The sequence below is a fragment of the Lepidochelys kempii genome, chromosome 9, assembly GCF_965140265.1.
Source record: "Lepidochelys kempii isolate rLepKem1 chromosome 9, rLepKem1.hap2, whole genome shotgun sequence".
NCBI lineage: Eukaryota > Metazoa > Chordata > Testudines > Cheloniidae > Lepidochelys > Lepidochelys kempii.
Window position 1 is genome coordinate 73341824 of NC_133264.1, and position 26405 is coordinate 73368228.

Below are 26405 nucleotides of genomic sequence, written 5' to 3' on the forward strand. Positions count from 1 at the left end.
CTGAAAGAAAATTTCTCCCACATCTTGATACTGGACAGTGTAAGGAAGGAATCCTGAACTATTTAGGTAGAGAGGAGAAGCATCAATGCATTATACTAATGTCCTCACACAAAAGTCTTCTACCCTAACTTAACTGTAAATAATTCAGGTGGCTTGGGAATGAAACTCTAACCTGATGCATCCTTCTTTTTCACTAACTGTCAATAAATCAGGTCATAAACCAGTCAGAGGAGGTGGCGCAGCCCAGCCTATCCAGACTTTTGCCTAGTAACTTGAGGTCAGATTACCATATTCAATGTGTTTAGAATTCCCAAAAGAGAATTTGCCATATCTAACCACCAGGGTAGACAAAGTGATGGAAAGGGAGAAATTAAGGAATGACTATGGTAATTGCAACATTTGTAGCATACTTATTCCTTTGAATTGGAGGAAGCCTTCAAAAGCTAAACAGATCTTCTCTCTTCTGTAGGGCCACATCATTTACCCAACATCATCTTTTTCTGCCCCGTGTTCTTCTGCAATCAACTTTCCTTTCCAGTGCCAATATACATACATCACCCATTGGAATTCTTAAAATATGCCCTGCAAATTGAATCCTTCTTTTCATAAGAAAAGTTATATAAATTCTATTTATTACTGTTCTGTTAAAATGCTAACTGTGATCTTTAGCTGATAGGACTGTTGCATTCTTAGGTGATTAAGAAAAAAATTGTTGCCTTAATCATCATTATGCAGCTGCTGTATTCACAATAATGCAGTTTAAATTATATTGCAATTAATAGTTAGCAGCTATCTATATTATCTATAAAATGAATGGGTAATTTCTTGTGTCTTAAATATACATACCTACCAGTGCTGATTTGGTTAAGACAATCCATTGACATTAATTTCATAATTTCACTCTGTTAATATTTCCTTTATTCCTTTTTAAATTTATTATGTATGTTCATTTAGCTCTTGTAAAATATGAGGAACTCACAGCTCTAGAAACTGTAATTGTTATTTGTATTCAGCATAGGTACAGCATAGGCATCAAACACTACCAGATTCCCTGCAATGAAACCTATCATATCTTGAGCATGATCTAAAGGGGTCATGCTTGCCTGTTTAAGTGGGCACAGAGGCTGGTCTCAGAAAAGCTGGACTGTAAGGGCAAAGTGGTTCAGGCCACATTTCTTCACTAATCCACAAAACAGTCACTTGAAGGCATGTATGCTTGGGGTGGGTGCGGACAGCTTTACAGAGGGAGGGATAAGGTTCTTGTAATGGAAAGAAAACTGGGATTTTATTCAACAATAAATTGTTTCAGACATAGGTGCCACTTGCTGCATTTTGTGGTACACCAATAGCTGAAAACTCCAGCTCCTTTAAGTCTCCTTAGCAACAAACATTATTTTTAAAAGGCTGTTAAATATCTAGAGGAGGATGAACAGCGCCAAAGACAAGAAGTCTACCCCATCACTTCAAATGCCAGTTTTACATACACAATTGTGCATCTTATCATTTGGAGCGCAATTTATTAAACATTACCTTGCTGTTTTTCTATTGCTTTTTTCTCTCTTTATGCCACTCTTTTATTCTATTGCACATCTTGTATTGTTTTTCTGTCTTCAAGTGTCTGTTAGTCCCTCTTGCTTTGTTTCCCTCTCTCATTACAGAGGTTAAAAAAAATTTCCGATAAATCATAGACTCTTTGATCCCCCAAAACTTATTTTAATATTGCCAATCCCTCCCTCCTTCACCCTCCAACTCAGTCTTGCTCTCTCAGTAATTCCTCAAACTTCCACTCTTCAAAATTCTCCACCCACCTTTAGGTCCCAAAATTCATCAGCCACTTCAATTAATCATCCGTCAGAGATCAAGCAAGGATGCACCGACAAAAGGAATTTGTAATATGTAATTTAAAAGTGGCTTTTAAATAGTTCATAAAATCCAGCATATACTTTACATTCTTTTTGCAGATTTCCCTGAGTCATTGTGCGTCACTAGTGTCACTGTGGAAACTCAACTCTTAGATCATGAAGAAGTAGTAGACTCCTTAAATGAAGGCTGGAGGCAGCTTCCTTGGTAAAGTCCTGTTTTAGCCCCTCTTATAACCTTGGTTTAGCAATTTAGTATGACATGAAAACTGCCAGATTTATCCTTAAGGAAAAAATGTTTCTGTAAATCATACAACCTTTGCCAAACTGTCCGTGGTTACTGGTCAAAAAAAAAAAAATTACTCAACTGATTTTTTTTTATCTGGTTGTCTCCTAGCTCAACAACAGCTTATTATGGAAGCCTCCTAGAACACATGAGCAGGCCACACTGGTGATACAGGTTTTAAACAACAAATATTTAATTTTTGTCGTGGACAGCTCTGGGGATTTTTTGATTGATGAACTTTTACTGCCAACTTCAATGGGAGAAGGTTTGAGCATTAACAAATTGTCAAAACAATTAAGCAAGTGTTCAACTTCAATCCAATGGGATTGCTTGCATGCCTTCTGCATTAAGGCCTACACTGACACATGAGCATGTTTCCCCTTATTGGCTGGTACAGTTCAGAAGGAAAAGAAGGGCCTTTTGGAAGGACATTCTTGTAGTTGTGTACATTGAAATAAGTAGGGGTTCTTATACAGCTGGCAACTAATGTCTGTAGAAAGAAAAAATTATAGAACCAGAGTTCTAGTCCTGACTCTAGAGGTATGGTTTATTAGGAGGTACACCTTCATTGTTCAGGATTTGACACTATGACAGATTTTGATCCCTTTAACTCCAGAAAACAAAAACCAGAATCATACTTTCAAAATCTTAGAGTATGTTTGACTTGGTCTTACCAGTTATTGATAATGGTGAATAAAATGAACTGTTTGAGATTTAAAAACTTCATCATTACTTCTTCTGGAAACTGTTGTGACGTATTTAACCATCCAACAACAAAACAAAACTTCATTTCAAAAACTTCATTCCAGTTAAGGTAGGAGTGTGACCTTTCACATCATTTACAAAATCCATGTACTTAAAAAGCAAAAGAATAACTAAATGAAAAAAAAATTAACTACCTAAATAAAGGAAACCATTTTTCCCCCCTCAAAATACAAGGACAGAGATATTTCACCAAAGCACAATACTTAACTGTGACCCGAAACAAGTATTTTCATCAGTAAACTTCAAAATATAACAAAAGACCCTTCTGAAAAAGAAACATTATAGAATCATAGAATCATAGGACTGGAAGGGACCTCAAAAGGTCATCTAATCCAGTGCCCTGCACTCATGACAGGACTAAGTATTATCTAGACCATTTCTTTAAATTCTGGGATTTTGGAAATAACGTGGACAGGTCATGACTCCACAATCTTGACTCGTTTTTTAAACTTTTTAAATCAGATAAGTACCATGGCACATAGGGCAATTTCCAGGCCAGTGTTATTTGAGCACCAACAGTGTGCTTGGTGACATACCAACATAAGTACATTTTATATTCTAATTTCATTGAAAAGGACTGCATAGTGTCAGACTACTTCACTTACTGACAAATGAAAAAATACCACCTCGTATCTTTTAACAAAAGTGATTCTAAAACACCTCAGACTACACAAGAATAAAAATTATTCTAGTCAATACTTCTGGTTTAGCACATTGCAGCCACCTACTCCCACAGTTCACAACAGGGCTCATACATGCAAGTACACTGGCAGGAATGTCTGCCATAATTAAAGTGAATCTCAGATATAACATTTTTCCATAACATAAAACTGTGGTTTTCCTGTGTGTAATTAAGAGTTTACAACATGGAAGCATCTAGTATGGATAGGCCTTCAAATGCCTCAATCTTCTGCTACTGTTCAAATACTGTTTGTTGCTATCAGCCAAACAATGCCTGTGGGGATAAGGTTACTCACAAGCTGGGAGGGGTAAAAAGATGTGATTTAAAAAAATAATCAAAGATTCAAGTGTTTGGAGTACTGAGGGCTTGCAGCTTTAAACTCAACCACTGCTGAGGAACTAGGATTATAATCATACTTGAAGTTTTGGCATGAAAAATAATGCCCTTTTCCCAGCTCAACATACATTTACTTACAGTGCTGGAGGTAAGGAGTATGAACAAATCTGGCAGAAGGTGCAGAGATATCACACCAAAAGCACTTATTTCACAAAGTTAATGTTTGCCTAAATTGTGTGATTTCTCCCATCCTAGATGGCATTTTGTGTCACTAAAATCCAACCAATAAATAAATAAACCAACCAACCCTGATATGGGAATATGCAGCATGGAGATTCCCAAGAGGAGATTTTCCCACGGTGCTTCTCCTACTCACGGAATGCTCGGGTGTTTTTTTCCCAGATAGTGAATTGTTTATGCCGGGTGGGATGGAATATTAGTTGTCAAAATTCTTGTTGGCACCTCACCTACTGGGATTACAGGTCTTAATATTCTTGTTCTGCTATGCTATTATGCACATTTATTGCTATTGACTCAGTGCTAGCTTATTTTACATACAAGTATCTTGGATTCGGTTGTGGCTCACTGAGGTTTATTTATTTAACAAGGGAAAAGAGGTTTTTAATAAAGATCACTGATCTATCTAACCAGGTATCTCACCTCCAAACAGCAGCCAATAAAATGTGCTTCAGATGACAACAACAAAATCCAGATCAGATCTGTTCAGTTACCCCAGTCCTAGGGTACATCTATACTTCCAGCTCAGGTAGACTTACCTGTACTAGCTTTGATCAATATAGTATGCTAAAATAGAAGTGTAGCCACAGCAGCACAGCCAGAGACAGGCTAGCCAACGCGAGTATAATCCTGGTACCCTAAGTACTTAACCTGTCATTATGCACGATACTTAACTTGGGTAGCTAGCCCATCCTGCTGCTCCTGCCAGCACAGCCTTGCTCCTATGCTTAACAAGGTAGTTCAATTAAAATCTAGCATGCATACATCTGCCTGAACTAGAAATTACATCTCCAGCTCCAAGTGTAGCTGTACTCCTAAAAGTTGGTTTCAGATGATTAGTTCAGCATACTAATCTAGTTTTTCTTCTAGAGATAGCACAATTTGACTGTATTGTACAGGGAGAAAAAAATGACTCACTAGTGGTTTTGTAGCTATGGGTGGAAAGGCACCTGTATGTAAGCCTGATAGATGATGGTGATCTCTCTCACCATGAATGTTGTTGTTCATGTACTACAGTGAATATACAACCAATCTGAGCGAAATTCTCTGTCTTGCTTTTGCTTGGGGAAGATAGGTATTGGGTAAATTGGGAGAGAGGAAAACAGCTGGAGCTTGTTTACAGAGTTGCCACAGGGAATGAAGGATCGGAGGAGCTGCACAATTGACCTCCTTGTCCTGGCCCAAAAGCAAGGAAGGACAGCCCAGCAGTTTGGTGCTAGGACTTGGGAGACGTAGGTTCAATTGCTTGCTGTGCCACAGACTACCTATGTGATTGTGTGTAAGTTGTTCAGCTCATCTGTCTCTCAGATCCCCATCTGTAAAATGGGGATAATACTGCCCTACCGCACATGGGTGTTCTGAGGACAAATACATTAAAGATTGTAGGACATTCAGATACTATGGTAAGGGAGGCCATATAAGTACCTCCAATAGATTCCCTTAGTCTGCTCCTACAACACATCGTGTACCATGACATGTATGGCACTCCTGCAGGGCAGAGCTTTGCACTAAATAAGAGTTGCACACTCATTGCATATTGCCGCACTACCTTTCCCTTGTACACAGAACTACGTAAGTTTCACGGCTTGGTGGGCCCTAACCCAGGATTTTGGCTTTACTTAATATGTTATTATGATGTTTTTCACTCATGGGAGCGTTGCCTAGTGGTCAGGCCTTAGGCAGGAGGGCTTAATAGGGGAGACCAGGTTCTGGCCCAGGGCCCTGTAATGGCAAACACCAGGCTCTGATGCCCAGGAGCACCATAAGGCTGTCCTGCCTGGGCCACTTCCTACCACCTCGCAGTCTATCACAAGAGGCTGTGAAAGGGGTCAGCTCACACTTGGCACCTCTTCACAGCCTGATGTGGCATAGTTCGGTATGCATCCGATGAAGTGAGCTGTAGCTCACGAAAGCTTATGCTCAAATAAATTGGTTAGTCTCTAAGGTGCCACAAGTACTCCTTTTCTTGATGTGGCATAGCATCTCTCTGCTCTTGGGGCGGCAGCTGCTTCTTCTTGTGCTTTGTCCCTCCGGTGTCCAGTGTGGCCCGTGTCATATCTTCATAGACATCCAGGTTCCAAACTCACACCCATCCCAGCTCCACAGATTCTGAAACGGGGCACTGCCCTCATGTGGCTGCTGAGAACCCAGTGAAATTCATCATAAAAGTGATTATTGGGTCACCACCAGATCCCTGGCATTTCGTACCTCACCTTGAGCCCCATTATCTTCTCTCTGCACTGCTGTCTGGTCTGCTCTATCCAGTGTTCTTCCTGTAGCTTCTTACATATACTTTCACACAGTTCAATGTTCCTCTCTGTGCTGCCAAAGTCACATGTTTTGCTCACGTTGGCCGAAAGCCACACAAAAAGTCTGGTGTGTTAAAAGAGCCAGGTGGGTGCACACTGAGAGTCTTATAAGGAGCTACTATTCTGCTGCTTCAGACATCAGAGATGGGCAACCCTGGGGAAACTGCAAGCAGACTGGCACTGTGGATGCTGAGCAGGGGGATATAAAAAGTTGTCCACTTCTGGTCAGGTGTCACAGCACAAGTAGCACAGGTAGATGGGAAGAAAATAAAAAGGAATAGTTTCCCAGAGGGCTTATGGGAAGGGATTGGAGAAACCATGATATCTTGGTTGTCTTGGGTTCCTGTGGCTGAACGTACTCACCGTATTAACCTTATAGCAGCAACACACAATCAAGGCAATGTCACAGACTGCCCTAATGATCAGAGCACAGTGGCTGCCTCACTGTGTGCCACTGACAGTAGTATGTGTGAACGCATACCATGTTAAGGCAGAAAACCGGGGTTGAGGATAAGGTTGATATGCAGTGAAGACAGTGCTCCTTCTGCAGTCAGTGTCCACAATTGTTTCCATCCAGCACTTATTACAAACACCAAATTCAATTCCCTTTCTATCCACCTCCCAGAAAAGAAAATTGAACCTGGCTATGTATCTTTTGATCTATTACATGCATTTTATTTTTCAAAGCCATAATATAATTACTGCACATTTTGTACATACCATAGTAAGTTGGGAGGCAAGAAATAAAGAAAATTATTAGTTTTATTTAGCCTGCGGATTGTCTCCTCTTCTTGTTGTTCCTGATTTTAGCATGGGTAGCACTGGACAATAATAAAACTTAATGGGCACCAATACACAAACTTCAAGGTCACTCGGACACCAGGTGCTGTAGAAAAAATGCTGATTTTTTATTGCATGTGCAGTTTTATTAGGTCTCAATAATGCAAGATGTTCATTCAAAGGAACTGAATATCTCAAAGGCTACCTTATCTTCAAATAGTATTTCTTGAAAAGTTGAAGGTCTAACTGGGACAGGGAGCATACATAGGTACTACTCAAATAAGACTTCTAACAGTGTTCGTGTTTCAACATCAGTCTCCCTATTTTTTTAAACTTACCCAATGTATTGGCAAGTAGTGCTTTATCCTTTTAAATTCATACAAGAGGCTAATCAGCCCTCCAGGAGACTAGAGGCTATATTAAGCTAAATATGTGCAGCAGAAAAAAAGGTGACCCAGAGAAGATTTAATCACTGCATGCAAATGCCAAATAGGACCATGTTAAGATTTACCATATGACCTGTTTACTATAAACAAAGAGATCATGGGCTATGAAATGAAGATAAGTTAAAGTTAGATATGGAAGTGGGATTTCTCAACCAGAAGTTTCTCACTGGATTGTAAAGGAGCCTCCCATGACAAACAGTGAGGAAAGCAGTATTACAGAATTTTAGCCATTAGTGTGGCATATCCATTTCAAGATATGTAATAAAACTGCTGTGTATATAGTTGCTGAGATACAATTTATTTCTGTTGCAGCCTAGGACGATTTTGGTTCTCTCTACCCATAACTTAATTGTTTCCGTTCTGGAACTTGTAGAGCTGAGCAAATAATTCCCTCAGTGAATTTAGCCTCTTTCTGTTCATGAATTGTCTGAGCTTCTGACAATTTTCTCTAATTCATTGATTATCTGAAATTATTTGACAAATATTCTACTATTAATCTTTGTTCTGTAGCGCATTTGGATTCTGAACATTAAATACTTGCAATTAATTGCTTGTGAACTCTGTTGGCTACTTTTGACTGAACACAAAGATCACACAGTATTATTTTTCCCGTTCTGGAGGAGCAGAGTTCTTAGTACAGGCTTGAATACTATCCTATGAATTTAAAATTTGCTTTCCACAAATATTCTCATTATTCCTATTAGCAAGGTCATTCACTAGAATGCCTTCTGAAAATGAACACAAAAGCTGAGATGAACAGAGTTGAAACATTTCATTTTTTTATTCAAGTAAATATTGGCAGAAATTGTTTTTCTATTTGGGGATTTTGGAGGAATGGGGTTCGTATTTATCCAGCGCTAAGTAGGGGTTCTGCACACTGATAATTCTGCTCTGGGCTGAGTATATCAAATATGTAATGGTGTGTGTGACTGTAGGCCACCCTGTGTTCACATGCTACGCACTGGTACAATAATTTTTGTATCATATATGTCTTATGAGGTATCATTTGAAAAGTAATAACACACTGGTCAATAAATCATTGTAAAATATATATATAACAATGCTGCATGTGAAAGTATGGATACTTACTGATATGTTTTAAAGTTTGTGACTAAAAGGTATTTAAAGAAGGCACATCAGGGCAAGCTGATAAACAGGTTTTCCCCCAAACAAAGGAGAGGCCAACACCTCAAACCAGGTGTGGCCAAATTCAGTGGGCTACTCATTTGTATCAGAGGTTGCAGCAGGAAGAGATAATTTGCAACCACAAAAAGGGGAGGAACCAGCATGGAGAGCTCATGGCACCTTCACTCAGCATAAACTAGTGAACTTTATCTGTGAGTACCCTTCAGAAGAATACATGTCAAAGATTCACTGAACTATAAGGGCGGGCAAACTTCTAAATGACTTTTCACCTTAAGGAGAAAGAAAGAAACCAAGTGGTTTGATCTCTGTGATGGGTCCCCTGAGAGTGAGAGAGGACATCTTGAACAGAAACTGTATCTTGATAAATTAAGTTTTAGACATTTAGATGCATATTTTCACTTTAATTTGCTTGTAACCATCTTTACCTTTATCTCTTTTACTTGATATCACTTAAATTTATTTTACTTTTACTCTACCCCAATTAAGGGCTGTGTTTGATGGGAAGGGTGTATTTACCCCAGTTAAATTAATAAGCTGTGATGTACTGACTCTTAATAGAGCAGAAAATTTAATATCTTCTGTGAATACGCGGTGGCAGGGGCTGTGCAGTGCCAAGAAACATCTTTGAGGAGCTCAGGGGCTGGAGTTCACTGAGTGTTACCTGCTAAAGTAAGGTCTGAGCCAAAGCTGTAAAAAATACAGTATCCTATCAATATACAGATGTATTTATCTCACATTCTGGAACAAACTGGGGAAGTCAATTACTACCCCATGCTGGTTTAGTTCAGGACTGTCATCTCCAGTGAGAGCACTTGAAGGCATTGTGTCCTACAATTTTCCAAACTATTAGGAGGCTTCAGTGTGCACTGCCCTCTGTAGAGCTCTACTTTCATTCTCTACACTTCAGAAAACTGTAGAAAAGTGTCTTAACACATATGGATAAGAGGGTAGAGTTAAGGTCATGTTTGCAATCCTAACTTTGGCATTTCCCAACTAATGAGAGCTTCACTTTGCAAGTTCACTTTAATGATATCCTACTTTAGAGTGGGGGGAGTTATTGGGTGGGGGTGGACTATATTACATCTGCTGAAATCTATATCGCTCTCGGACAATGTTTTAAACAAAACTTCCAGCCAACATTGTATAGATGGTATGTAGCCTCTCCATCTTTATTACAACAAATAAAAATGATGTACAGTATACTGTGGAGTTATTCAACTAACAATTTCGAGGAATCACCTTGACTGCAGAGTATGAAAGAGACTGAGAACTCTTTATATGATGTCAGAGGTTTACTGAGCAGCAACAACACACTCGCAGCTGGTTGTTATGAAAAGGATCAGGCTTTAGGTAAATGGATGTGCTGTAGCTTTGCACATTGCATGTAAATGAAAAAAACAACAACAAAGTTTGTGGCAATATATTCTCCAGCAGAGCTGCTTTTAGCTTCTAAAGTGGTATCTCTGCCCTCACATCATGCTAATGTACAACGTCAAACCTTTCAATTTTTGCCACAAAAAATGAGTGATCTATAGCATTCTCAGGAAACAGGGCATGAGGTCTCAGAAACTATTCCCCCAACTCTCTGCCCAGCTTATTTAGAAAATGTTCATATCCCCCCCCCCCATTCTCAATCACTCAAACTGCTATTAAATTAGATTCAAAATGTCATCTAAGGCAATTTTTCATACAATTAAAAGCTATTTACGTCTCTGCTGTTTATCTTTTTTCTTTTCCTTCTCTCTTTCCACTCTGCACTTTTCCTTCTATAACCAATAAGTCTCTTCTTTCATATTTTTTCAGTGGTCATGGTTTTTTCACCCTTTTAAAATAGTTTTTCTCCTTCTTTGCAATGTCATTTCACCTTTACCAATAGTTTTCACGTTCAGAGTTTTTCCTCTTCCTTCATTTTCTTTGCCAATCTCTCCCCTCCATTCTCCTCCCTATGTCTTTTTGGAATGGGGGCGAGAACATGGTTCCTGTTCACCCTCCAAATGCAGGTGCTGAGAATAGTAGAGAGTGAATGAGATCAACATTCAGCAAGGTGACAGCTCTGCAGTGTTATGTGATCAAGACAGAATAATCATGACATGATAATCAACAGAACATTTCAGCTTCAAATGAGAGCTTTTTTAAAAAAATTAGAATGTTTCTTTTCTCTTTAAATTTATTTATAAAAAGGAGCAGCCTAGTAAAAGTATAAAAAATTTAAAATTTGAGTAAAAAGGAACACAACATTTCTTACCATATCTTCAACTGTGGTGAGGGGGAGAGATGGAGAAATTAGAAATATAAGCAACTTGTGTTTTAAACCTGTAATATGCTCAGATACTATTGAGAGCATTGTACAAAACTTTAGAAAGTGTACTTATTGTCCCCAAAATAGGGCTCTGCATCTCAGAAGACAATCTGTATAGTAAAAAGAAAAGGAGTACTTGTGGCACCTTAGAGACTAACCAATTTATTTGAGCATGAGCTTTCGTGAGCTACAGCTCACTTCATCGGATGCATCGTTGCATCCGATGAAGTGAGCTGTAGCTCACGAAAGCTCATGCTCAAATAAATTGGTTAGTCTCTAAGGTGCCACAAGTACTCCTTTTCTTTTTGCGAATACAGACTAACACGGCTGTTACTCTGAAATCTGTATAGTAGTTTGCATCAAAAAGTGACAGTAATAAATATTCCAATTCAGTGGGGAAATTGTATAGACTTTTCCTATATATGTATATACAGACAGGAAAGTATTTTCCCCCAAATAATTTAATTCGAAAGCAGGTACATGAATCTTGCTTAATATGAAATGTAAAATTTCAGCAGAACTGTTCTTACCATTAAACAACTTAAGAAGTGGGCTTGGAAGTTTGCACTGCTTACCCCGCTGTCATCGGTACGTTCATCCATGCTGCTGTTTTACCACATTCTGAAACTCTGAGGTAATCACATGCCATACAACCAAATGTCCAACACAGAATCTCGCCTCCTCAGGTTTGGTTTGTTAATATATAAAGTATATCCCACTACTTCCACAAGAAACCCCCTCCCATTCACATCTTCCCCTCAGCCTTTAAAGACCAGCTGATTCGGGTTTGTAAATAATCATCCTTCTCTTGTACTAGTAGTCATACCACCACCTCTAAGAGGTGCCTTTCAAACAAGTACTTCCTTTGTATCTTGATTTACACTACCCTTCAACCACGACTGCCTCCTTCCCATCCACAAATAATCTTTTCACCGTTTGGCTGCAGTATGGTTGCCATCTCCAAGCCACAGAAAAAAAGGACCACTGGCAACAACCTTCACCTATAAAAAATACCCACTAGCCACCCCACACACATACCAACAAAAAAAAGGTCCTAGTGCCAATTTTAGATAAAAAATTCTAAAATATTTCAAAGAACCATTTTATACAAATTGTAACTAATGAATCAATGTGTGTATTTTATGTTATTTTATCATTTTCTTACCTTATCCTACCAAACTGCTGCAATCCAGACTATCAGGGGTGTGAATTGTAAAGCACTCTAACATGGCCCAAATGGGGGGGAAATGACACATTAAATCTTTTAGCTGGCAAGACAATATAAAAACCAGCCCAGGCCAGTTTAAAAACTTGTCAGGTAGCAACCTCACTGCAGGGGTTCACAATACATCCAGAAAGTCCCTGGCTTTGTCACCATCTTTCTGTCATAACCCCTCATATGTTCCTTCTCTGGTTCAAACAAGCCCCTCCCAACTCTCCTGCCTGTGAAACCAAGACAGCAGTTGCTGTTCCTTCAGATATCTTCCACCTGGTAGAGCTTATCCTCAAGTCTTCTTTTTCATTAAGGAAAGAACTTAGCCTGTATATCCCTGTTTCCTGTCTGAGAGGCCTTGTTCTAATTCCATGTGCCTACGGGGACTACAGAAAATTAGAATTTGTCAAAATTTGTTCTTTCTTCTCTTGGTGGGGGGTTGGCCTGCAGAAAATTGTGAGTTTTTAGCAAAAATAAAAACAAAATATTTGGGCCAAAATTAAGAAAAAATGCCACTGCAGTGCCTAATGGGAGTTATAATTTTGGTGCCACATGCCCCTATTCTCCTCTATATGCCAAAGTCCATGGCTGGACTATATCTTCAATGATGCACCATGCTCTTGCCTCAATGAGAGCGGACCGTGTATCATGGCAGATTCATAGGAGATGTAGTCCAGCAGGGATCCCAGCCCAAAGGAGAACAGGACCATGGGGCACCAGAACTACAACTCCCATGAGGCACCGTAGTGGCATGTCAGAATCAAAATCCCTGTTTTCAGGCATTTATTTTTTCAATGTAAAATTGGAATTTTCCACAGAACGGAGATGCTTTTCACAAAAAAATGTAATTAGGTAACACCCCAATTTTCAGTTCAACTCTTCTGCAGATATTTTTACCAGCTCTATTCAGAATATGTCACTTTGTTTACCAACATGAGCCACACCAATATAAATACCTTTATATGGGTATAACTGCATCCACATCCACATCCATCCATTTGTTAAATTGGTATAAAAACTCTGTGTAGATCAGCCTTGAGTCTGTTGCCTAAATATATTCATGGTGAAACACACACACAAACACACAGGGCAACTTAAATAATGAACAACAGCGTTTTCACTACAAGGAAAACAAATAAATATATCTATGTTTAATCAGCCAAGTTATCCTAATTAAGACCTGATCCTGCACCACTGAAAGTCAGTGGGAGTTTCACTTGACTTTAGTGAGAGGAGGAATCAGACCTTTACACTTTTTCAACCAATAAAGTGACAGTTTTCAATTGGCAGATGTTAAGAACAAAAATTCTATACACTGAGCCCCTTAATAGAAATAAGCCACATTAGGGGCTCCTGCAAGTCATCAATGGATGGAACTCCTAGTTATTAAAACACCTGTATATTCAGTACTGACAGAGTGTTCTAAATGTCATGACTTTCCAGGTGGCATTATTTAGACAATACATGAGTTCATGTCTTCTTTGATAATGGTAACATAAACATTTAATACAAAGCTCACAGTTATGTTACCATAATCATAATAGTTCCATAGTACACGGCATGCTTACTTTTTTTATGGCTTTGCTAAACCCTCTCTTGAAAAGTTCAGATAAATATTTTATTCATCTACCCATATACTGTTCACTTTCCACATATGTTAAGCATGACACCTAACTTGCTAAGAACTGTTCTGTGAATTAAATGAAACACAATTGTTTTAGTACGAAAGACAAAAACAATACACTCTGTGCCCTTTACAGTTCTATTTCTGGGATCCCACATAATACCAACATACATATGCTAACAATCAAAGGCCCAATGACACTCATGGAAAACTTTGATAAACTTCCTATTTATAGACAATTGTGCTTCTATTCAGTATCGTATAGTCATGATGTTTCTTTTCCCTTTATTTGCTGTAGTGTTTTGTTTTGGGGTTTGTTTGTTTGTTTCCATTATTAGGGTTGGTCAAATCTGACAAAAAAACAATGAGTTCTGACATCGTTAATGAAACCTTAGGGACAAAATTTACTGGTGTCAGGTGAACCCTTGCCCTAATCTCTCTTTTTGCTGTCTCAGGAATCAAGAAATAGAAAAATGATTTTCAAAAAGTTCACAAGAAGCTTGGCCTGTGTCACTCACTGGCAGAAACCAAGTAAGTTTTGCCTTGTTTTAGGCTGTTGTGAAATTTTCACTCAACCCTAAGAAAGAATTGATAAGCACATGCGACTTATTCCTTGCTTTAAAATATAAACTTCTGGGACCTCAGGATTGTTGACTGGGAAATTACTATTAGAGTAATAAATGAAGATTCTTTTCAGTAGCTGTCTTACACTCTTGTAACTTAGGTAGCCACATTGGTCCTTTCTTTTCTAGGGCCTCTGCATCACACAGACACACGAGCTACAAGCCAGAGCATAATCCCGATTCCATGTCCCATCTGGTTCCAATGCCAGTATACGAAAGCAGAGAATGAACTCTCTAGCTGTCCTCCCTCAATAGGAAACGTATACTTCCACTTCATGCTATTCCTTTCTGTGCTAAGCAGGAATAATCAGAGACCACGGAGCTTTAAGTGTGAGGGGGTTAGACAAGAGTCTAGCATAGGGACTACTCATCCTTTATTTGATGCCTTGTGTCCTGTGGTCCACAGCAAGTTACTGTAGGATAAACTTTGTCCCATATTTCCAGCAATAAACATGCAAAGGATGTGATGAATAAAAAACTATCCCCTAAAAAATAAGTTTGTCCGGCACTTTTCATACAGTTGTCCTTTAATTCCCTGAAACATAATTGCTCAATATAAGAAAGGTCACAGACAGAAAAGCAGAAAAAACAGGGAAGGAGGAACATTGTCATGAGTAAAGAAGTGAGAGTGGAACTGGTTACAGGTAGGGCTGTACAGGAAGCTGGAGGAGCTCCTTATCCCTTATGTTACAAGAGCCTCAAAAAACCTGTGCTACATTGATTATTACTTTGACTCAGGAATAAGCCGCATCAGATAAACTTCCAGATAACAATGATCCTCTTTTCATTCCAATTTCTTTATTAATAACAAATTAATGCAGAACCCCTGTGTCCCTGCTCTATGAATTATAAGAAATATGGACTGAATGGTTCAGAGAATTTTTTCAGCTTTCTGTCAGGCTCTTTAAGGTTTGATTTTTGTACAATTGAAAGCAAAAAAGAAAAATAATAATGCTCGTATCAAAAAAGGTTTAGGCGGGGAGAAGGGGTCACCCAGATGAGAAATCCATGAATGGTTTTTCACCATAACAGAATATTTATAAATAAACTCACTAGCATCTTGATTTTTTAAAAAAATCTGGAGGATTCAAACACCTTTGGTGATTTGCAGTGACATGACCTTAGTCCTTAACTTTACAAGCATGCATGACAGCTGATGTTGCAGATAGCAACCACTACATCAAGGAAAGCAACTTTGCCACAATTATTGGTGCTAGCCCATTGGGGGACCCAAGCAGGAATATTTTGGGGGTCCTCACCCTACACAATAATAAATCATCGTCATCATCAAAAGCTTCTAAGAGCCCTAAGCAATTGCTTAGTCTGCTTATGCCTAGCACCAACTCTGGTTAGATCTAATAGTCTGTAAATCTACTCTATACAGCTTATGTTTTTTTATAAATAGATATAACAAAAAAGCCACACACAAAAAACCCACATCCAAGCCCACACTCTCACCAAAATGTAACCTTGGCTTTTCTGTTGTGCATTCTCAAAGTGATCCAGATCCTCAAAACAAGAATATGTGGTTAGTTTATTCTTAAACATTCCAGAACTAAAACAGTTTAAATAAAATACTTTTTTAAAATGTATTCCTATAATTTTTAAAAGCTGTTTTAGTGAGATAAAGCTCATTTTAAAAGCACTGGCTATTTAGGTGTTAAACACAAGTAATAAATCCACTTTACCAAATTGCCCCATTTATAATATTTAATCTTCCTTCTGTAATCAGGAGCACTGAAGTACACATTCAGAGTTGCTTTCCTTTGACACAGTTCTTTTATTACTGTCTCTTTTCCTCACATAATGTCTCACAACAGCTGTGCCATTATGATGTTGCTTTCTCTCTTTTTTTTTTTAAACAGCTCCTCAAGCAACAAATAATTAAAATATGTATTTACCTTCCATTGCTTGGCTGATACTAAGTGCACGTTTTGGGGAGTGGAGTTGTTTGTTTCTTTTTATTTTATTTCTGAGCAGTGACTTATTGATGTTTCGGATAATAAATCATTCCAATTTGTTCATCCCTGCCAACTGTGGTTTTAATCTTCATTTACGACTTGCAAAGTCCGTTTTGTTGGAAGCATTTGATAAAATACTCAATTACTATTTTTTTTTTACACTGCAGTTCAACTGCTGTGCCGATAAAAGGTTCTAGCTCAGAAGATAAACTGCAAATAATTCCTGAAGAACAAATGTCAGAGGCAGTTTACAATGAATGGGATTTTTATTTATTTTTTTTTTTAGAGCAGATTATTCTCTCACCAAAGTGACAGGGCAGTTCAATATTTATTTTGTTGAGAATGTCATTTAAATATTGTTTGACACCTGCTCCCCACAGTCAGCTATTCAGCACATTACAATTTCAAGGGGTTTAAAAGCGAGGTTTGAACTCTGCATGTCTACTAACAAAATTCAGGAATTCAGTTTAAAAAGCAGAAATGTGACGTGAGCACTAACTAGCAAACATACCCAGAAAGAATGGGTGTATGTGTGAAGATATGTGTATTTAAGACAGAGAGACGAGATTTGATTCTTCCCCTAATCTAGGCATGTTGATTGAATTTTTTTTAAAATTCCACCATATTTATTATTTGCAGGGGTTTTTTTTTTTCAGATTACCTTTCACAATTAGATCAACTGTGAGAAAAGAAAGATTATTCTTTGCATTTTCCTCTTGTGTATACTCTAGATGGCAGTGCTCATTGACTCACAAGACAACTCACATTACATTAGTTTATAATAGAAAAAAAATTTCTTGAAAGGAAAGGGGATTTCTTTCATATGCCTTCAATTTTTAAAAGTTAAAAAGTTCCAGTTAAAAGTAGTTGCGAGAGTGAACAGTCATTTCTTCAACTAGCTATCTCAGAAAAAAAGGGTCTTCCATGAAGTATTCTCCCCAATAAGTAGCACTTTTCAGTTTTTAAATTCTAAATATATCTGCAGAATTAATCTAGGCATATGTCATGCCACTGATGTCAATGGAGAGTTTTCCTTAAAAAATTATGCCACAATGTGGCCCATAAAATGCCAAGGTGTAACGAGAATATTTTCTAAGAAGGTAATGTATATGGTTTCTATTGTTTCAAAGAATGACCCATAAAGTGTTATTTACCTGGCTGGACTGAAGGGAAAGTAGTGAGGTACAGTTGCTCCCCTTGGATCAGATACTTCAAAAAAAAAAAATCTCTTTTCATCTGCTCCAATTTATTTGTATGTTTTGCTTTACTTCCTGTTAGGACTCCTGTATTAAATCATTACTTATCTGAAGGGATACCACTGAACTTTTGAGAGTTCATTGTGGGGTCTTCGTGTCTTTCATTCACACTCTAAAATGCCTGGGAAAGTGGAAGTCCAGCAATCATTTTACACATAGTTCTCCCAGTAAAGTCAATGGGAGTTTTGAATGTTGACCAACTGCAGGATTACACTTTATGCTGTACTGGTAGGGAGTAAATGTAAAATAATCAATCAAAGACTCAAAACAGCTACACTACCACAGTAATTCTGGGGTGTCTTTCACCTGTTGAAGCTGACAGAATATGGGTCAAGGAAACAAATATTACTATTCATATTTTTAGAATTGGATGTAGAGGCATGTCAGATCAATGTATCTTACCCTTTTATTTAAAAAACCAAAACCAAAAAGTAATTCCACGTGCAGCAGATTGATTATAAACTCCACAGTCTTAAATATAGATTAATGGTCCCCAAAGCCCCACATTTAACATCTTTTCACTTGCAGAGCTCCCATTTACCTCAATAGGAGATCCACGCACAGAATAACTGCAAGGTCTGTCCCTTAATCTGCAGTTTTACTGTTTACTTAATGTGAAGAGTCACTTATTGAAAAAAATCACATATTGCAGCAAAAGAAATTCAAGAGGTCAACTCCACGTATTGGGTAAAATGAACAAAATGCTAATGAAAGACCGCTTGTTAGAGGCAAATCAAGTCAGTTTTAAGGCCATAATCCGTTAAATTAAGACAAAGGTGTATCTTTACTATGACTAATGAACTTTATTCTATCTCGGATAGTTGGCTCTGAGGAAAGAGATTTTAGGCTGAAAACATTTTTAAATGAAATTAAATGAGTACAGTCTAAATAAACATAATAAATAAAAATGTGTACTCTGAAATAAATGTAAGCTTTTTACTTACCCATACAAAAACTCAAAGTACATTCTCTGTCTCTCATTTTGATTCATCTCATTTGAGGTTACTTTCATAATCCCTTCAATAAGGGAAAGAAATAAGATCAAAATAATGGATCAAAATATCTAAATAGGACTCGTTAAAGAAGAGGGGGAATATTCATATCAAAATATTGAGTAATAAACATACACTATTAAAAACAAACCCAAAAATTCATTTTTTAGAATGACAAATTATTCTATTTTATGCATCTGCATTCTTACAAATTGAGGCCCAGATCCCACACACATTTACGCATGTTATTAACTTTAAGCACAAGGAGTAGATTTACTGGCTTCATAGATCTAATCTTGTATTTAAAGTAAAGCACATGCATAAGTGTTTGCAGGTTTGAGTCCTTAGGCCCCAATCCTGTAAGGGCACACACACAGAGACCTGTGGGCCAAAGTAAATGGCAAACAATTTACTGATTTCAAGGGAAACAGGATCTGGCACACATTATCTAGCGCTAATACGCATTATCCTAGAGAAAATAGAGAGTATCAAACTTCTGATAATGTTTATATGTGGCCCATTTAAAAATCCATTATTGCTTTTCACTATCCCCTTACAAAGTATTAAGGTTAATGAATCATTATGTTTCCAAATCTTTCTTATTTTTCCTCTTCGCTCTCTGTAGTTCAATATAGACATCATTACTTCTTTGCCAGTATAGTGATTCTGTTCGTCATGCCTGAAACAACTACAGCAGAGAGATTAAATACAATCTATATCCACATAAATCATTGAATAAATGAATCATGAAATTAATATGTAAATTGTGTGTTTAACCTCTATTTATACAGCACTGTCTGTCACCATGTTGTAAATCTAAAACTAATTGCAAATTCACAACTCTGCAAAAAGAACACCATGGTAAAAGCTTGACATATTTATTAACTAAATGTTGAACTACATTGAGTAAGTAATTAACAGTCATGCCAGAACAGGGAGAGAAAATTATATTTAAGCGCAGATGTCACCTGTATGAAATGGCTAAAACTATTTTAGATTAGATTTTGATATTAATCAAAGAATAGTGCTATTTAATTTTTGACAGACAAATCTGTTTCCATTTATTCATATCTTTAAACACTCAGTTTTTACACTTGCTTCTCATGTCCATCCCTAGTCTGAAATGTTCCCTTTAATATGTCTTTTAAAAGGAAAAGGATTCCCCAAAGGTAAGGTTAAGTGATAATAAAACCTTTACACAGTCTAGACAAAATCCCGCTCAATAGGGCAGCGAAACTAACTTAATGTTAGATGAAACTCTGTGATATAAACAGAATTAAATACAATTCCTTCATCTTAAAATAACACCTGCAATTTCACCACTATAGATTTCAAAGACTTCTTCTCCCTAATAAGTAAGAGGCATTCCTAATTTGAGCATTGTGAAAGGTACCTGGGCTACTAACACCAGCCCACATAAATCTTTTCAAAAGTTTAATTTTGTTCTACAAATGACAAATTATATGAAATCTTTATATGTGAGTGGCAGGAAGAAATACATTTTATAGCACATACACACATACATGGACTAAACTCTGGCTCACAGAAGGTGGAGTTCTGGCAAGGAAGAGCCATGGAGAGAAGCATTTTACCTGCAGGGGGCAAAGGCAGTCATACTGTCTCTGGGGAACTGAGGGACTTGTCACTGTTCCCAACTCTTGTGATTCTGTCAGTAGTTTCACTGCAGTTGGGGTTTTTCTGAAATCCTCAACTGCTAGAATCAAGAGACTTCCTAAGAAGTTCAACTTTCATAAATCAAAAAGCTTCTAACTCTCATGACTGCAGAGAAAACTTGAAAACTGAAATGAATACTCCCTAAAGGTCAGATACCAGAAGACAAATTAAAAGAACCCCAAAATTACTATTTATAAAAACTCATTATTTTTAAGATAGTCTCATGTTTTGGGGGGCCTGATTCATGATTTTCGACTACGGGGGCAGCGGGGTGGCAATACTAACTACTTGCTACATCATGTCAGTAAGTGTAGAGGGTGCGCTCCACCATAGCACTCCTGAGCCCTAGCCAATATATGAAGGCGTTGCTCTGGCCTTGCTCTCCGCCACTCATTCCAAACATTCTCAATAATTGTGGAGGGCACTGATTGACTTTTCTTCATTTTCAAAATCCCTTTAAGTTTATACGATAATATTGGACAGAGTTCTTCTCAGATACACCCGTGTAAAGCTGGAGTGACTTCACTCATTTCTCCATATTTACGCTGATGTTTCTGAAAGAAGAATTTTGTCCATTGATTTCCATTGAGGTGAATATAAAGATTTATTGAACAGAGAGGTAAATATTGACCAAGGTGAAGAAGAGATCTATATTTATTTTGGAGGGATAATAAAGTCTTTGAAAATCACAGTTTGTTACATATATTCATGGCTACAATAATTCAAAGTAGGGTAGGATTCCAGCCATAAACATAAATTATCAGAAAGATTTTTGTTTTTATTTTAAGTTAGCATTTTAAAGTCTGAGCTCCAGAAGAAAAAAAAAAACAGCTCAAAGCTTCTACCTGCAGAACATTTTTCGTTGAATTAATTGTAGACAATAAAGAAGAATGCATTGCCTATCAAACCTGGTTGGCTCACATTCCTTCAGACTGCCACATTACTCTTTCAGCAGGTAAATAATGGAAATTACCAAGCATAGTATGACCATGTACAGCCAATGATTAAGCAGCATTTTTACCCTGTATCTTAAATATATACAGTAGCACATATGCAAATAATATCTACTTCTGTAAACTAGCTATACAGTAAAGACCCATATCATACCTGAAGTCCATGCTAATGGCTGAGGGCATTGAATAGATTCATAACTGAAAAATGAACCTTAAGTAAATCTTAGCGGGACAAACCAAACCTGAATTTATAATTAATAATAAGTACTTTGTTACAGGTGTCACTTATTGTGACTCATGGTTTATAATTCCACTACAATACAAATGTTACTTTCTAGGAAGAAACAGGCAGGAGATCCTAAGAATGGTCAAGCTTGAGGACAAAGTTTAGACTGAGTCTTATGTTCTCTTGCTTTTCTGAGCTACCAATAAAGAGGTAGTACGTTTCACTTTGTAATAGCATACATAGATTTTAGTTGTCCCCTGCTCACAGACCTCCTACATATAGGACTTTTCACCTGAGAATCTCAAAATACTTGAAAAAGTACTTTAATCAGCAATTCACTGCTGGAAAATCTGAGGCACAAAAGAGATTAAATGACTTGCCTAAGGTCACGAAGCAGGTCAACAGCAGAGTGGGCAATTGGACCCAGGTGCCTTGACTCCTAGTCTGGTGTTCTGTGTACCAGACCATGATACCTGTAACTGCTCTTGCAGCAAACTATTCCTCATGCCATCCATATCAGGTCAATATGCCCCTTAAATTGTATAAGCTTTCTGTTATTTCTATGATAGGATCATACTTCACTATGAACCTGACTACATTTAGAAAGCTTGGGGATGAAGAACAAGCACAGAAAAACCTTGCAAGATGGTGGAAAATGTAGAGTGCAATGAGCAGAGCTGTTCAAATAATGAGAAAACACAGATTTGCAAATATATTTGTGAATATATACAGGCTATCTCTGCTTACTGATAGTTATGGGGTCATCTTATTCTTTACCAACTAGTCTGGAAAGTCACTCATTATTTGTGAATCTCAGAAGTTAGATGAATTTTGGCACAAAATGGTATTCTGAAAATTCACACTGGAAATTTGCTATTTACCATTCACTACTTCTTATTCAATTACTCATCTGTTATTCTCCTCTTCCAGAAGTTTCGTCCATCTAATTAGGGAGCAATAATAATACTGTGTGGTTTAAGTAGTCACACAATAATAATTTAATTAACTGTAGTTTGGGAGTACAGGACACAACAGAGCTGCAGAAAAAAGACAAGATTCATAAGACCATTGTATTGTGATTTCATTCTAGAGGCTTGCTCTTTTTTTTTTTTTTTTTTTTAAAGCAGAAGGAAGGTGAACTGGAACAAGGACAGACTTATAACTGCATCAGAGAAAGTGTCTGAAACATTAAAGATTGTAAAATAGTAGGGCAGCACTTCAGCGTGATATCTTCCTCAGAACCAAAGAAAGTGAAAAAGGAAGCCAGGCAGACGAACAATCCCATAGAGACATCTTTTAATGCCTTTTCCCCAGAAAGTATGCAGAGCAGAATATCCCCTTTAAATTACATGAGTTGGGAGTGTAAGTGTAAGCATAGATTCTGGCACTTTTCATGGTGCTTGCTTGCTTGTTCAACCACCCACCAGAAGTGCTGTATTGTATGGGTAAAATTGCCTTGCTATCCTCATACTTCTTTGTCTCTGTGGCTCAAGTCCTCCACAGTGTTCCAAACTGGTAAATGAGCAGGCAAGTTAAATAAGTCCATTTCAATGCTCCAGCACTTATCTAGTTTTCTTATCTTTCCCTCTCCCTTGCTTTTGTGAAGAGAGAAAATTCAGAACAACAACGGGCATTAGGGACTGCAGCACATTTTAGTCTGAGCTTTGCAGGGGTGTAAAAGACACTACAGAAAGCACTTAGAGTAGAAACCATCTTTTTGGGAAAGGAGGGTTGTTAGGGCCCCTAGACAGTATCAAAACACAAATATTTAAAATAATAGAGAGCAAGCAAAAAAAGTTTTACTAGAGAAAAAACATGCCAGAGGAATGAAAATAAGCATACAGGAGATGAAATACAAATGATAGCAAAAAATAAAATTATTGAAAAGGGGGCAAGAGTAACAGGGTAAGAATATGAAACAGAGCATAGAGAATTACAGAAATTCATAGGAGAAAAGCGATGAAAAGGATGGAGATAGAGGAGGGAGAGAAACCCTGCAGCTTCTAGAAGTGTATATAAAAATAGTAATAGAAAAAAAAGGATTTTTTATTAAAAAAGAGAGAGAGAAAGCAAGCTTTTAATTACATGAAACAATCATAACTCAATTGTTCAATTTATGATGTTTACCAGAAGAGGTAGCATTTTACATAAATTGTGAAAGTGATCTCACACATTTTGGTTACATATTGCAAGACTGTGATATGACATGAAAAGTCTATTGAGAAACCACTTACTAAAGGTACCCTGAATTCCCCTTATGAGTCACAGAAAGTATCAAGCATGGGCATTCAAACTTTGTGACTGCGATGGCCATTATGACAAGCTACCGACCGTTGTACCAATGTGTACATAAGAGTGTTTTAACCAAAAGGTAAACGAGTGTAATCACAATACTTGATTGTTCTTGTATCCTTCTATTCAGTGAGGAAAATTAAGGAATTGTAGTTTGAGTACATTAACAACAAAACCAGGCTGTTCATCAACTTTGTCCTCAACTTTCAGATACCGGAAGAGGGTGGTCATGAGCCATGTTTCAAGACTCCATAAGCAATGTATTTCCCCCAGTTTCAAAGTTCCACCTGTTCAAAACAAATCCAGCACATCTGAAGTGAGTATCTGCACACAGTTCCTCACATCAGATAAGGGATAATACAAATTAAGGAGGGTGCAGAATTGGGAGAAGCAAGAGAGATCCGGGAAAAGCTTACTTCTGCCTACAGCCAAATTTCTGGGGTATTGCCTGCTACCCACAGGCTAATCCCAATGTCTTTCAGAGGCATCAAAAACAGACAGACCAAAAGCATGCTTAAACAGAGGTCACTGGCCAGCAATCATGGCAGTAGCATCTTAGGAGAGCAACCCACTCTCCTGGATCTGCTTCAGAATCTGATACTATTTGACACCCATTGTGCACAGCAGGATAGGCATAAGCATTAGCTATGGCCGTGCAGCTTTATTATAACTTTACACAACAAAACAAACAAGATTTACTCCCGCCACCTTTCACTGTTGCCAGGACAAGCGGACAACAACCGCATGCTTGTCATTACCTTGGATCACCCTTTCAGTGCTCAAATCCAGAGCACATTATATTTGAATTAAAAAAAAAAAATACTAGGGAGAGCGTGGAGGAGGAGAGGACATGTCATAAAAAGGTTTGTTTCTTTATGTGAATATGGAGAAGATTGGCAGAGTGCTGTTTTTCAAATCACTAATGGGTCCGATACTGTTTCCAAAGAAGATTTATGTTAAAAAGATAACTTTCCTCACTTTTTCGTTTTCATCTCTGCTCCTTGTCTCTGTCCGACATTTCATTCTCGGAAGGAGAAAGAGCTGCTCATCTCTGTGGCAGGAAAGAACAATCTTAGATTTATAACTTGCTAGGAACCCATCACTGTGATAGAGCAATCTTTCCACCAGACATCTCTCCATTACTGAAGCTGATGCCTCCTTGCCCTGATGCCACTTCTGGACTGATCTGTCAGTCCCCACAGGGGGGCTAACAGCAGCACCTACCCACACACACATTTTTCACCTTTATCTCAGCAAGCTTTGCAGTTCTTCTTAAACTGTTAAAATATACTTTCACTAGACTTATTTTTTAACATATGTATTTGATTGTAATAACATATGTTTAGCAATACATCTTATGCTGACTTTATTTTCCTTCTGATTACCAAGTTTCTTTAGTTTTTATTAAAAGAAATAAGGATGAAGGCTTCACTACCACTGTACTAACAGACCCGACTGAGAAAATGGGATAGTTAATAAAATAAATTTGATGTATGTGACCACAGCTGGTTTGGGAGCATCTTTTTCTGTAGGACTAATTTATGTTTAGCTATTACTTGTGTTTTGGTTTGTGATTTTGATTAGCCACTAAAATGAGCTTTCTTTATTGCTTTATGCTAAACTGCTTAAAGGCAAAAAAAAAAACCTTAACAAAAACAAAACCTTGTTACTTTATTACCTTCTCAGATTCAAGAACAGTTATCACCATAGGATGCAACTCTTTAGGTTGCTAAGCGCCCTCAAACTACTACAGGCCTCCATGGGAGTAGAAAGTACTCAGTACCTTGCATGATTTGAAACCAAAAATAGCCAAAAGAAGGCAGCTTTGCCCCATTTTCATGCCAATGAACATGCTGCTCATAAGCCAGTTACTTTAAATGTGTCAGTTGTTCTCTCTGTCCACCTTCAAATCCTGCCTCAAAACTAACATAACATCTTCCATGAAATCTTTCTTCACTGATCTCACCTGCGGACCTTCCTATAACTTAATTCAGGTCCTGTGTAAGGCAGTTGTCCGACTTAAGATTCAAGAGAGAATTCTGTTTTCTAAGGTGCTCCGGACAGCACCAGGTACAATTATAGTGCTACATAAATTATGCCCACAGTAATAATTTTCATTTCCTTTTTTTCCCCTGCCAGTGGGCCTTGAACTCAAAATTCATGTATTTATAAAATCAAACTAAGAAAACACAAATTCAGGACAAGACAAAAAAAACAAAAAAAACCCATGCAGACGAGAGAAGCAGATTCCTTGGTGAGTCACATGTTTATACATAGGTCCCTTAGCATTCCTGAACAAAAAGCCTTAAAATCCATTATTTACCTCTTCTGTCAAAAATGGTTTAGACCTCTATTTTCTATGGCTCTTGAGATTTTAAATTTGAATCTCACAAGGCCTTTATGAAGGTCTTTGAGAAAGTCTTGTATTTTATCAAAAATATGACAA

General features: G+C 37.6%; 1 protein-coding gene across 7 annotated transcripts in view; it reads right to left on the bottom strand.

Moving 5' to 3' along the window:
• Positions 1-26405, bottom strand: part of DACH2 (dachshund family transcription factor 2) — a 457188-nt gene that overhangs the window by 359548 nt on the left and 71235 nt on the right. The window lies entirely within an intron of this gene.